Raw genomic sequence first — 15,115 nt, 5'->3', positions numbered from 1 at the left:
TGCAAAGAATAATAAAGAGCTCTAGAATATACATGTTCCTTTTAATGTTGTTTTGGCAGATACAATTCTTATTAGCAAAAATCTTGTCAAGAAGAGTATTTGAGTTATATTAAAACAATCTATTAAACTTCAAAGCATTCGCATTTAAAGAAACAAAGCACAAAAATTAATATTATAATCTACATAGTTTATAATCATTATAACTCCAAAAATAAAAAACGAAGAAAAAATATGTGGAGATAACCGGTAAGAAAACGGAAAAAATATAGTAGTGGAAACCCATATTAAAAGAAAAAAGAGAGAAACTTACGTCAAAACAAGATTTCACTCCTATAGATTTAGGTTAAGAAAACAACCGATTGAAGGAGAAGGAAACCAAGAGTGTTGATGCCGTAACATGTAGCAGGAGAGAAAAAAATAATCGGTGTTGTTGACTGTGACGGTCCGACAGGGAAGGGGAAACATCTTCTTAATCGATGGAATGGGGAAACATCTTCATTCGTCCATAAGAAAATTAGAGGAGGCAGAATATGTGTGATATAGAAGGCTATGGTTAAATAGTTGGTCAAACAAATTTTTATGGTAATTTCCATGAATTAAGGGGTTTTATTTTAATTAGCATGCTAAAGTTACATAATTACCCTTATTACAATTTTTAATTATTTAATTATTCTTAAATTCCTATTGGTGCATTTCTTAGGATCATATGCTTTTGTCCAAAATTGATTTATTTTAAAATATGTATTTTCAATATGCAATCTTTCAATATAAAACAGGTTCTATATATATATATATATATATATATATATATATATATATATATATATATATATATATATATATATATATATATATATATATATATATATATATATATATATATATATATATATATAACCTGTTTTATATTGAAAGATTGCATATTGAAAATACATATTTTAAAATAAATCAATTTTGGACAAAAGCATATGATCCTAAGAAACCTAAAATGAATTTTGTCGTGGGATGCAGTGAACCCTTGACTTATTAGTCCTCTGTTGCTTTCCATTCTCTAAATTGTCCCACCCAAATCATGATAACTCAACATTCAATGATATTGTTCATGCCTTTAATGCATAATGGCTGCACCCCCACATCGACACTCAACTTTCACATTGTACCACCGGCAACTTCAAAATCAAAAACTACTTTATATCAATCAGTAAATGAACCTCCTCCCAAACCCTTTTTTCTTTCTAACTCATGCCATAGCACGTGGATCTATTTTTTTTTTTTTTTTTTTTTAATCTTTTTATATTAAATGTTCAATTCGTAGAACAATATCATAGAAAGAGAAATGATTTGTGGATAACAAATTTTAATAATACACAACAATCCTTGTAGAAATGTGTAATATTTTGTATCTTTTATTTATAAAGATAGAATCGTTGAAACCGCCTCTTTCAATGGAAAATAAGACTTTATTTTCGATATCGTACACAATCTAATTTGTTTAAATTGATTCTCATTAAGCCATAACAAAAAACGACCAAAAATATAGAATCTTCATCCGTGAAGATATATTAAGATCTTTTGAGACCACTAGTTATATACTCGTGATATTGAGTATATCGAAGACTTAACATAAGTGTTTATAAATAAATAAGAAAATGACAAACGAAACAAAATGAGACTATCTTTAAACAACCATAAATTTTTTCAGCCCTAATTTTGTTGCTTTGACCTCCAATTTTTGTTTATTCCTAATTTTGTCGCTTTGACCTCCAATTTTTGTTATTCCTAATTTAAGGTTAGTAATTCTAAACTCATTTAATTTCCATGATTTCCTTAAATCACATTACCATTTAGTAACAAAAAGTTTGTAGTTCAGTTGTATCAAATGTGACAGAAAATGTGTCTCAAACACTAGTTGAAGGTTCATATCTTACTAGAAAGTGTGTTCACCGTTCTAAAACACCATAATAGGTTAGTCATTTAATATAAGTAAAATTCCGTCAATTATAACTTTTGAAAATGTAGCAGTACGTGTCAAATTTATATTGATTTGCCTTTTTTAAATGGTTCGCTGTAAAGAGTGCATTTTGAAATCAATAAGAATTCTGTATTTATGAAACCCTAAACACTCTATGTTTTACTCATATAATATGCATGAAAATAAGAAAAAAAGGACAGAGTAATTAAAGAGGATCCAAAAGTTTTCACATTTGAAAAAGTAGATACAAAGTGAATAAAAACCACAAATGTTGAGTTCATACCTTTTCTAAGAAACAGCAAACTAGATGGGCAATTGATTGTAATCTTTTAGTGTAGTAATAGCTACAGTTACAGGCTATAAAGAAGTGGTCCAATATTTCATTTTCCTTGATTACACAGGCTTTTGCTTTCAAGTTTTTTCCTTTCATGGGAGTTCTTCCTTGTGAATAGGAGAGACCTAATTTGTTTACCTTCTTTGGAGAACCCCTATCCTCTCACTAGACTTGCCATCTTTTTCAGATTGTCTGCCCATTTTCTCTCATTTCTCTTTCTCACCCTTTTCACTCTGCCATATCTCTCTGCAAAAACAATTCAACCCAAGTTACTACAACTAACTCTGAACATTTTTCCAGTTAACCCTACCTACAAAAAACCCTTGGGTAAAGGTAATAATCGATGTAACAGTTGACATTAGCTGATGACAAAGTTTTATCACAACGAATTTAACATATTCTTTTGTGTCAACCTTTTTAATATCATACATATTTCACTTGTAACAATCTAGGCAATATATATATATGGACACTAACTACAAAGCTGCAATCTTTAGGGACATTTCTGATTTCTCGACATTGAAGGTGGTCAACATGAATGCTAAGTTGGGTTATGATAAGAGAAAAAAGGGTAAACTAAAAGCAGAAGGATGTAGTAAATACAATGATAAAAGTGTCTTTAGAAAAGCACATGCATGGTTGCCTGAGAATGCACACACACTGGCATGAGTTCTGAATGGAAACAATCAATCCACATACAAACACGACTGACATCCTCACATGGTTTAGCTTAAAACCCTTTCTTGTTCTTTAATTTTACCCTTCATGTGAATGAGATATATAGTAAGAAAGTTTTTTTTTTTTTTTTCTTTTCCTTTTTGTTTTGTTTTAACTATTTCATTGGTTAATTAAAATTTCTTTATAGTGTCAATAAGAATTGGAATCAGTGTCTTTCGACTTCATCATCATCAGCATCATCAAGCATGGAAGAAGTTCCAAGGCATATTATTATTAATTGATCTAGTATTTGTCTTCATCTTGAACATATTCTTCATTAATCTTCAAGGAACTGCATTAATCCAATAATCATCATTTAAATACGAGTAAAATAAAACCAGCACCATGTAATTAAATAAAAAATTTGCAGTGCGTGATTTTATACAACCTGGGTTCACCCTCAGATCTAAGCTGCAAACCAAACAGTGACTTCATCATTTTCCACCAGACTGCTTATTTCCAAAAGAAAATATACATTTTGGGTATGAGATGAGTGAAATGTGAAAATAAAGTGAAAAAGTTGCACGCACGAATGGTGGATGATGCAAGCAAATTCACTGAGGCAATCTATCAAACACCTTCAGCTCATGATGAGTGCATGCGCATAAAGTACCTTGTGATTATGGCATTGACATCATTACAATACGCTGATAAATTATAGGATATTATCGTATCTGGTGTTTGCAAAAATGTTCGAAATATTCGAGTTCACTGTATGGGGAGATACTACGACGAGTTAGCCAGATAGTAATATATAAATATTAAGACTCTACAATAATTTCAACAAGCGCCCATGGCCTAATGGATAAGGCGTCTGACTTCTAATCAGGCGATTGTGGGTTCGAGTCCCACTGGGCGTGTGTTTCCTTTCTGTCGATTTTTTTTCCTTTACTTTTTATATGAATCCCTGAAAATTATTTATAGTAATTTGAGCTCCCCCGAAATTTATTTATAGAATATGGGTTCGAAGTAGACCTAATAATTTGATACACGATACGAGTTTACTGTGTACGTGTTTTCGAAATTCGTGTTTCGTGTTTATTCGTTTCTGACATGTATTTTAAATTCGTGTTTCGTGTCTTACACGTGTCAAACACGAATTTATCTGTTTAGACACGTATAAGACACGATACACATTCGTGTTGACACGTGACACGTACAAACACGTATATACACATATATACTTTAGGGTTAAATTTTATATTTATAATATATTAGGAATCAATTTCGCAAATACCAATAATTAGTTTGTAGCCCTAGATGAAAAGAAAACTATTAAAAACGTGTTCATTCGTCTTTTCGTGTAACACAGCCAAAAAACATGTCTATTTGTGTGGTGTCACGTGCCACATGAATTTTTTACGTGTCGTGTTCGTGTTTGATATCCCAAACACGTTTTATAATTCGTGTCGTGTTCGTGTTTAACAAATTTGTCTCGTGTAAATTCCTGTCTGACACGAATACACGACACGCAAACACGAATTATCGGGTCTAGTTCGAGGAGACGAGGACAAGGTTTGCCATCTCGTCGACCAACAATGGGTTAAACCCCTTTTTCAAACTCGAAAACTCAAAAGCCCTAATAAAAAAAAAAAAAAAAAAAAAAAACAAGACCCATAAACATTATTTACAAAGTAATACAAAAAATTAATATAGTTGCTTGAAACACAATAATAATAATAATAATAATAATAATAATAATAATAATAATAATAATAATAATAATAACTAGATGGGGAACCCCCGCGTTGCGGGGGTTGGATACGGCAATTTTTTCTGTTGTTTGTTCTTTGAAAATGTTTATAGTTTGAGTTGCTCATTCTTTCCCTCTTTAATTGATCTATAAACAAATAAATAAATAAGAAATAAAAAAACATCAATGAATCTGTAAGCAAAACTAATAAAATAACAATTAAACGAAAACATAGTAACCTAGAATGCCACAAATAACCAACGGAAATAAAGAGACCAAAAAAGACAAAAATGAAGGAACTTTAAAATGACCTAAATATAGTTGAGGGACCATTCCTGCCAAAAAAATATTAATATGACTAAATACTAATAATATGTAATAAAAGGCGAAGGTTATGAAAAATTCAGATGAAAGTGAAAGGATTGTTTGTGAACAAAAACATAAAGTTGAAGGATGAATGTTATAACATTAATAAAAAAGAAATTTCAACCAAAGTACTTTTAAAAATTTTCATAACTTTAATATATATATATAATAATAATATTTCAAACATTTGAATTTTGTCATGTTAGTTAAAATATTATACAAACCAAGAGAAAAGATAAAAGCATGGTTCAATACCTTAAAATCAAGTTTATCAATATTGGGATCATACGTAAGATTGTTTTGGTGTTTGGAAGATCGGGATCAGGATCTTAAGATCCCACAAACTACAATATAATTTTAATTTTTAATTTTAATCATAAAAAATATTTCAAAAATTCAATTTTTAGTTCAAAAGTTATAAAAACTTCAAAATATTAGTCATAAGTCACAACACAAAATGAAAAATGGTAAATTGGTAAATGGTAAAATATATAAAGTGACAAAAAAAGTCATGCAAAAAAAAATCAAGAGAAGGTAGGATCGGATCTCGATCCTACATACGATCTTACGATCCTACCTGCAACCCTACCCCAAATACGATCCGTTTACGATCCGGATCGTTTTTCATACCTAGGATCGTAGGATCATACGATCCTACGATCAGGATCACGATTTTGACAATCATGCTTTAAATAATTATAATACAACGACAAAAACGATAACTAAATCTTTATGTAATATTATTTTGGGTAAATTACACCGTTGGTCCCTCGTACACATGCCAGAAAGTGTTTAGTCCCTATTTCCAAAATTTAACTCGGGCAATCTCTCATTGTTATTTTTCTTCCATGGTTAGTCCCTATAGACGTTAACCGTTAAATGCTTCCATTTAAGCTCCCCACGTGCCTTGCATGTATGGGCATTTTCGTCTTTTTAGGGCTTGTGTCCATTCTTAATGTTGTTGCACCTTAAAATCTTATAAAATACTACAACCCTCTTTTCCTCTGCTATCCTATCCTTCGTCTCCTCCCCTCGTTCGATCGATTTCTTCCAAGTAGATAACAATGATCGATATTAAACGCAATTTTGGAGCCACTGCAGTGATTCACACATCTTATAGCAAAAGAAACCCTGGGAAACTCTACTATGCTTGTACGGTAAAGGTAAGGTTAATGATTTTAATTTTGTTCTTCATCTTCTCTAACTTTTGCCTAATTCTTGATCTACTTTAATTGGTTCAGGGACCATTATGCAAGTTCATAGGATGGGTGAATGATTTTGATCAGGATTGTGATTGTATGGCGTTTAGGATGAAACTTAAAGAACAATATTGCATATTAGAGTTTTACCTAGTTATTAGCTGTTTTTTTTTCAGTCTGTAACACCCGATTCTTTGTGCGTAATTTACTTATAAATATTTGCACTTTGTTCTAGAACTCGGCGAATTGGAGGCCCCAACTCGTCGAGTATAAGTTAAAATTGGACGTGGGAAGAAGAACCTACTCGCCGAGTCGGATGCCCTGACTCGACGAGTAGGCCTGTCTGGATGAAACCCTAATATTTATGGTTTGCACCCTATTTAAACACCTTATCTTGTCCCAACCCAGCCTTCATTGTCCCTCTCAGTCCAGAAAAGCCCTAACTCGAAACCCTAAAGCATTTGGAGTGTCCTTGAGCCATTTTTGTGTGTGTTTTGGTTGTTTTAAGCTTGAAGAAGGAAGTAGAAACTTGGGGGTTCCAGAAGAAGCAAGTAGTTCTAGAGGTTTTGCTTAATTTCCAGCTCATTCAAGGTAAAAATCTTCAACCTTGGCCATCTACCTCTTAGATCTCTAGTTAGGGTTCATTCCCACATTTTCTAAGCTTTTATAGAGTCATACTCGGGATTTTATGGTTCTATGAAGGTATGGCTTCATATATGGAACCATTGAGGGTTCTTATGGCATAAATGTGCCAACTTTATTGCCAAAAGCACCCCATGCATCTTGTAGACTTCATTTTAGGGCCTTTTGAGCCAAAAATCCCATGCATGGACGTCAAGTTTGGAACTTTACGTGTATTATGGACCTAAGGAGGTCAGATCTATGTTTTGAATACATCAAGACCCACTGAAATCGAGTGTATAGTTTTGGATATATAGGGACTCGGTGAGTCACTCATATGACTTGGTGAGTAAGGTCGAATTTCCCACCAAATCCCTTATGATAATGGACCATGAGTTGAGTTAGAAGAACACACAATCAATTGGACTTATTGACGACCTGGAAATCATGGGACTCGGCGAGTGTATGAACTAACTCAGTGAGTTCAAGGCTATGTACCACGAATATGAAGATGGACTCGGCGAGTCAAGGAAGACTCGATGAGTCTAGCACTAAGAGCATCACCTTGCATGAAGATGAACTCGGCGAGTTCATGAGGAACTCTACAAGTCAAGGAATAAACGTCCCAGCTAGCATGAAGATAGGCTCGGCGAGTCAAAGGATGGACTCGCCGAGTCACATGTAAAGGGTCCCGACTTTGTATCATGGAACTCGGTGAGTTGGTAGGCCAACTTGGCGAGTTGACCAAAAGTTGACTTTGACCATGATGTTGACTTTGACTTTGACCTTGACCTAAGTTGAACATGAAATGGTAATTAAGGAAAATGATTATGTGTAGGGTCGAGAGGAGTTGATCCCGGTAGCGAGGACAGTTCTGATGCTTAGCTTTACGAGGTGAGTTACCTTCCAGTAAAAGTGGGTCGAAGGCACCAAGGCCGGCCCACTAGTAAGTGTTATAGTAAAGATGATTGTCTGTGTGATAATTGTTTGGTATGTTGTTATCTGTTATGATTATGTGTTAGCGTTATATGATTTTATGTGGTAGTAGTAGGGGTGAAATAGTGACACCCCAGTATGTCTGATAGGGGTAGGTTGAGCACCCCGGTATGCTAAGCAGGGTAGGTCGGGCACCCAGATATGCCTGGCAGTATGTGTTATGTATGGTATGTGGTATATTAGGGGAACTCACTAAGCTTCGTGCTTACATTTTTCAGTTTTGTTTTCAGGTACCTCTTCGTCGAAGGGGAAGGAGCCGGCACGGTAGCAATGCGTCACACACACGATTTCTGCATTATGATATCCTGGGAATTGTACTCTGGTATACTATTATTATTTCATGATATGTTTTATGACTTTTGACTCATGAGCTATGAATTGTTATGTTATTTATGTTGGGTTTTAGCCATAAGAACTTTCCTATGTGCGCATGCAAAACCCTATTGCTTGGATCTAGGCTTTCTATCAAACATGCTTTTGAATCCAAGACTTCTAATGGCTAATTAGGTTAAACAACAACATTAATACAGATCTAGAATCATACCTTTGAGTTCCTTGTTGATCTTCTTGTCTTGGAGCTTCTAGAGTCACAATTGTCACTCCTCTAATGGCTTACAAACACCAATAGCAAGCAAGATGATTTAGGAGAGAGGAGAGGGGATGGAATTCGGCCAGAGGTTCCTTGCTTTAGGTTCTGAAAGGTTGTACACGAATTCCACATCCCAAGGGCCTATTTATACCTTTAGACTCCTTAAGGGTTTCACCCTAAACCCTAATTGGATAATCTTCACTTAAGGCTATCCAAATCCATTCATAGATATCCTTATGGACTATTTTGAGCTATCCTAAAGCTCTTAGAAACCGTCCAAAGTCCATCCTAATGGATTTATAGTCCAAAGTCTAACTATCAAACAATTGACAGTTTATACCCTCTTATTTAATTAATCTCTTTAAGTCACCAAATTAATACCAATTAATTTATGACTTATATTAATCAAATAGCTAAATATTATTCCTTATAACATTTACTCTCTCTTAACAAATCATCCTTCAAGTTGCTATGGTGAAGGCAACCCAAAAGGACCATGCACCACCGAATATAGTTATAGCCTTAGACACTATTCCAACAATTTACAGTGTTTTCATTAAATAGTTTTATAAGTAATATAATTAAAAACAAAATTTTCGATCATGATTTTTGGGGTGTTACAAGTTAGTATCAGAGCCTTGGTTTGAGGGATTCGGGCATACTCTCGGGTGTGTCTGAACTCAAACTAAGGACTTGGTATGAGAATTTTTCAAAAAAAAATAATTTTTTAAAAAGAAATTTTGAAAAGGATTTGAAAAGACAAAGGAACTTTGAAAAGAGTGTGATACGTGCAACCGGTCAAGCTCAAGTAAGTTTTCCTTAAGTTACCTATACCAGTTATATTATGTTATGATATGATTATGAGAATTGCATGCTAGATTAGGGCTAAGGATCTAGGAAAGATGGCTTTTATGCCTACTGTATTTCTATGAGAATTATATGCTAGAATAGGGCTAAGGATCTAGGAAGATGCATGCCATGCCTATTGTATATGCTTGTTGAATTGCATGATAACCTGGATAGGATATGCTTGGTTGGGTTACTCAATGCCCAAATGCTGCTTGCTTCGTGCTAATAGGGGTTCTAGCTACCTTTAGCTAACTAATAAACGAATGCATCATGTTATATATTGCGAGGACTGAATAATTTCAGAAGGTTAGGTTTAGCCCTATTTCGCAGCTCTTGTTTGAGTCCAATCGTTGTAGGTCAGAACCTCTCATTCGAAGAATTATCTGGTCTTAGTGACATGTAATGGTATTCGCAAGTTAGTTAGATAAAGGTGGAAGGAACTCCTTATGCAACTGATGGCAGAGAGTGGGTTGGAGAGTTACCCTAGGATGAGCCTAGGATAAGATTAGTAAAGAGTATGGTAGTAGGAGAAGGAACCTGGTGAAGTCAAAGCAATCCTTGAGGAAAGTATGAAGAGAAGTGAAAGGTAGTATGGGCCCGTACTACTGAAAGCAGAGGATTCGTACTCGAGTCAAGGAGGGCCAAGATAGAACCAGGGAACTGGTAGAGTGTATGGGACCTCTCGAGGTTATGTATGATCCTGATAGTTATGTGTTTTGTTCAGAATGGTGGTGACACGACATGGATCGGGAGGATCAGGGTCTGGATCAGGATCATGTTCAGTTCGGGTGCGGGATCCGAGCAGGTTGATGACGGACTGCACGAGTTCATCGCGTCAGAGATCACGAGAGGCATCCTTGAGGCGACCCCGGTGATTTTTGGTTCGATCAAGGATGGGATTATTAAGATGATGGAGGATCGCCTCAGGGCGTTCAGAAGCAACATGGCATCCGGCCAGTCAGGGTCGCGCACACTATCCTTTAAGGACTTCAGGGGATGTGGTGTGCCAGACTTCCATGGGCTGAAGGAGCCTATTATCACCAGGAGATGGATTGTAGAAATGGAGTCTGCTAAGCTAATTAGCTTCTGCCCTGAGGGGTCGAAGGTCCGGAACGTTGCGGGATGTTTGAGAGAAAGATCCAGAGATTGGTGGGATTCGGTTGATGACTCATTGGGATCCTTAGCCATTGAGGCTATGACTTGGTTAGAATTTGTGGCCCGGTTTAGGGATGAGTTTGCCCCAGCTGTGGAGCTCCAACAGCTAGCCAGGGATTTTCACGATCTGAGGCAGACGACGAAGACAGTGGCGGAGATTACTGCCAAGTTTCAGGAGAGGGCCTTGTTGGTGCCCCAGTATGCAGGTGATGACGAGATGCAGAAAACCCGCTATCTTGACATGTTGAGGGCTGATATCCAGGAGCATGTCAGTTATTCGGTATGCCTGACCCTGGATTCTATGATTGCGTGTAACACCCTGTTCAAAAATATTCATTTAGGGATTTCAGAAGCCAATGCTAGGGGCATTTTGGTCATTTTTGGCTTCGAGTTTTGTTCAAGAGGTTTTGGTCCGGGGTGTGTTGCTTTGCTTAGGGCTTCTCGCCACCTTTTCGTGGATATAAAGTTCGTCGGGAACGGGCTTGGAACGAAGGGGTAGCTTCTCCAAGGTATTTCATGGAAAAACACTTTCCAAGCCAAGAATTAACATCTTTCAGGGTTGGAATGTCGTTACCAATGAGTAATATGTCATCAACATACAACACCAGAAAATTCACTATACTCCCACTAGCCTTGATATATACGCAGAACTCATCTTCACTCCTAGAGAAACCAAAATCTTTGACTTTCTCATGGAAGAAAAGATTCTAGCTGTGAGATGTTTATTTCAATCCATAAATGGATTTCTCAAGCTTACACACTCTATTAGGAAACTTTTCATCAACAAAACCCTCTGGCTGATTCATGTAAACATCCTCAACCAACTTCCCATTAAGGAAAGCAGTCTTGACATCCATCTGCCAGATTTCATAGTCATGAAAGGCAGCTATGGCGAGCAATATCCTAATAGATTTAATTTTAGCTACTGGTGAGAAGGTCTCATCATAGTCAACCCCTGGGGTTTGAGTGAAACCTTTTTCAAATAGTCTATCCTTGAATGTGTGCACATTTCCATCCATGTCTGTCTTCTTCTTGAAGATCCATTTTCACCCAACTGTCCTACGACCTGGTGCACTATCAACCAAATTCCAAACTTGTTTATCATACATGGACTTTATCTCACTGTCCATTGCCTCTTTCCAATTAGAATCCTCTGGGTCTGCCATTGCTTCCTTGTAAGTAACCGGTTCATCTAAATTTCCCAGTGTTCTATCACTGATGAATATGTCACCATTTGAAGTAATATGAAAACCATACAACTCAGGTGGCACACTCACCCTAGTGGATCTTCGAAGAGGTGAGTTATCAACTGGTTTAACAAGAATTGTTTCCTCTGGTTGAGTGCTAGTGTCATCTAAGGTTCCTTCATTGGCTAACTCTTTAATTTCTTCAAGGTCAATGGTGCTCCCACTCTCCTCTTTGAATATGAGCTCTTTTTCTAGAAAGACTCCTCTTCGTGCCACAAAGACCATGTTTTCACTAGGTCTGTAGAACAAATATCCAAAAGGCTGTTTTGGGTGACCAATGAAAACACATTTCTCACTTCTAGCTGCTAGCTTGTCATGAGTCTCTAATCTTACGAAAGCTTCACAACCTCGAACTTTAATATGTGCTAACGAAGGAACTTTCCCTGTCCATATTTCGTGAGGTGTTTTGGCAACCTTCTTTGTAGGGACAAGACTGAGGATGTGGGAGGCTGTCTCTAAGGCATACCTCCAAAAGTGAATAGGAAGCGAAGCACGACTCATCATAGAACGAACCATGTCTAACAAGGTCCGATTACGCCTCTCAGCCACACCATTTAACCGTGGTGTCCTAAGAGGAGTTAATTGTGAGACTATCCCACACTCCTTTAGATAGTCGTTGAACTCAATACTAAGCTACTCTCCGCCTCTATCGGATCTAAGTATCTTTATCTTCATGCCCAATAAATTTTCGACTTCATTTTTAAACTCTTTGAACTTTTCAAAGGTTTTTGAATTATGTTTGATCAAATAGATATAACCATATCTGCTATAATCATCAGTGAAAGTCACATAGAATCGATTAGCGTCCCTTGTGGTTGATTTGAAGGGTCCACACACGTCAGTATGTATGAGGTCTAACAAACCTTCACAAGATCCCATGAAAGGTGATTTTGTCATCTTTCCCAAAAGACAAGATTCACACATATCATCTGATTTTAGGTCAAAATTATTCCAACACTCCATCCTTTTGGAGTTGGGCCATGCGTTTCTTGTTAATGTGTCCAAGACAACAATTCCACAAGCATGCCTTATCTACACTATTAGACAAGTCAATATTAAAGACACTATTACCTAAGCTATCAACACAAGTCAATGTTTCATACACACCATCACAAGGTAAAGCTTCAAACACAAAACACCATTCTTATAAACAGAAATTGAACCATTCAAATCATTAAAAGAATACTTAAAACCTTGTCTAAACAATGTATGAAATGAAATAATGTTTCTCATCATCTCAGACGAATAGCAACAATTTAATAAATCTAATCTAACATCATTATTAAGCAAAAGTTGATAAACTCCGATCTTGGTCACTGGTGAAGACTTTATGTTCCCCATGATCAATTTTATCCTCCCTCGCTCCACCTCCTCACTTTCTTTTAGCCCCTGCAAATCAGAACATATGTGAAAACCACATACCGTGTCAAGGACCCACTAACGAGAATATAATGAGTTATTAGAAGAAATAATGTAAATACCTGCTGAAGATGGCTTCACTTTGCCATCTTTAATATCTTGCAGCTATTTTGGGGAATTTTGCTTCCAGTGCCCTTTTTCATTGCAGTAAAAGCAATCGGCTTCTTTTGGTTCGGAAACATGGGGAATGAAAGCATTTGGCTTGGACTTTGGGCCACTACTAGATGACCCAACTTAGACCTTTCCCTTCCAGTTTCGCTTAGGAGGACCTTTCCTATTTTTCACCTTTCCCTGTCTAATAGCCAAGATAGGGGCACTAGCAGGAGTAGAGGCTATACTTTTACCCTTCATTCATGCCTCTATTGTTTGCAACAAGTTGTGCAATTGGGCCAATGTGTACTCGGTGTTGTTCAAATGGTAAGTTAGGATGAACTGACCATAACAATTGGGTAATGAGTTCAAGACCATGTCAATGGCCAATTCCTCATCAAATTGTATGTTGAGCTTGACCAAACGCTCTATGTAGCATTACATTTTTTGCACATGACTAAAAATGACTCCCCATCCTTCATCTTGCAAGCCAAGAGTGATCTGACTACCTCAAACTTTTCTTGACGGGCTTGCTTATGGTAATTTTCCATAAGGTCCTTTTTCATCTCAAAAGGCCAGTAGTCCTCATAGTACCTCTGCAGTTCTGGGGACATGGTTGCAACCATGATGCATGCCACTTTGGTGGCATCGTCATAGTGCTTCTTGTAGGAAGCATATTCTTCGGGGGTGGCTTTGGATTCATCAATTTCTTTGAGGTCCTTTTCAAGGACATACTCTTTGTCCTCAAAACGAGGCGCCATTTTGATGTTGCGCATCCAATCATTATAGTTTGAAGCATCCATAACAACTTTGGAGCAAATGTTGAGCAAAGAGAAGTTGTGGTTGGAGGATGATGAAGTAGAAGTTTTTTCCAGGAGTAGACATCTAAAATGAAAGATAGTTTTAGTTAGATTTCAAGATACCTCAATATAATAACCCAAATATACAATATTAGGGTTAGGATCCAACTATAATGATTCACAACTTAGAAATGGGATGCCGAGATCTAAGTGTAAATTTCATAAAGGTAGGTGAATGACGGTTCACCAATTCCACCATAAGATGAAATGACATGAAATTCATATTTCTTTTGAGATACATTGAAACTATTCAATGGCATATTTTAATATTGGATTATGATCTTCTATTTATGACTGGGATAAGGAGGATCACAAACAAGATGTGAATAACCATACAAATGTGCTTGGTAACCTCATTGTCTTTATTGTTATCTATTGACGTTCTGGTAAACCACACACGCTCCATCAAAATGATAATTATGAGATATCCATCACTACTCTTTATTGGTGCCTATTAGTGTGCTGGTTAACCACACACGCTCCACTAACGACCAATAAACCATAATGTATAATTTCATGGGTTAGCATACTTTTCACATTATTCCTAAAGTAGCTAGAGTTGGGATTTTGTAAAATAATATTCTAGTACTTCATTAATAACATTATACTTTTAATGAGATTTGGTTGTCCTATCAAATCCGTTTTGCTAACGACCCTCCACTAATCAAGGAAGCGGTGGGTGCGAGTGGACACCCATTCAACTACCATTTTATAGGCATTTTCCTTATACGTCCCTTATAAACTAGCTTCGTGAATGAGGCATAGTAGCGATTTGACTGACCAATTCTTATACATATATAATATTTAACTTTTAATTATAACATATATATACACACACACACACACACACACACACACACACACACACATATATATATATATATATATATATATATATATATATATATATATAAGGTGTGTTTTAAACTTTTTAAAACTTTAAGGTTTATGTAAAAAAAATTTGAAAATTTAAACCATTAATTTTTTTTAATTTAAAATAAACCAAGA

The 15,115-nt window shown here is 36.0% G+C and overlaps 1 non-coding gene across 1 annotated transcript; it reads left to right on the top strand.

The window, feature by feature from the left end:
- Positions 1-3,810: 3,810 nt before the first annotated feature.
- TRNAR-UCU (transfer RNA arginine (anticodon UCU)) lies at positions 3,811-3,883 on the top strand. Its single transcript has one exon. It is a non-coding gene; the product is annotated as a tRNA-Arg (tRNA).
- Positions 3,884-15,115: the final 11,232 nt, after the last annotated feature.

Source organism: Lactuca saligna, chromosome 2, assembly GCF_052625555.1.
Source record: "Lactuca saligna cultivar CGN05327 chromosome 2, ASM5262555v1, whole genome shotgun sequence".
NCBI lineage: Eukaryota > Viridiplantae > Streptophyta > Magnoliopsida > Asterales > Asteraceae > Lactuca > Lactuca saligna.
Note: the sequence above shows the minus strand (reverse complement) of the source record. Positions and strands in the feature narration are given on the sequence as shown.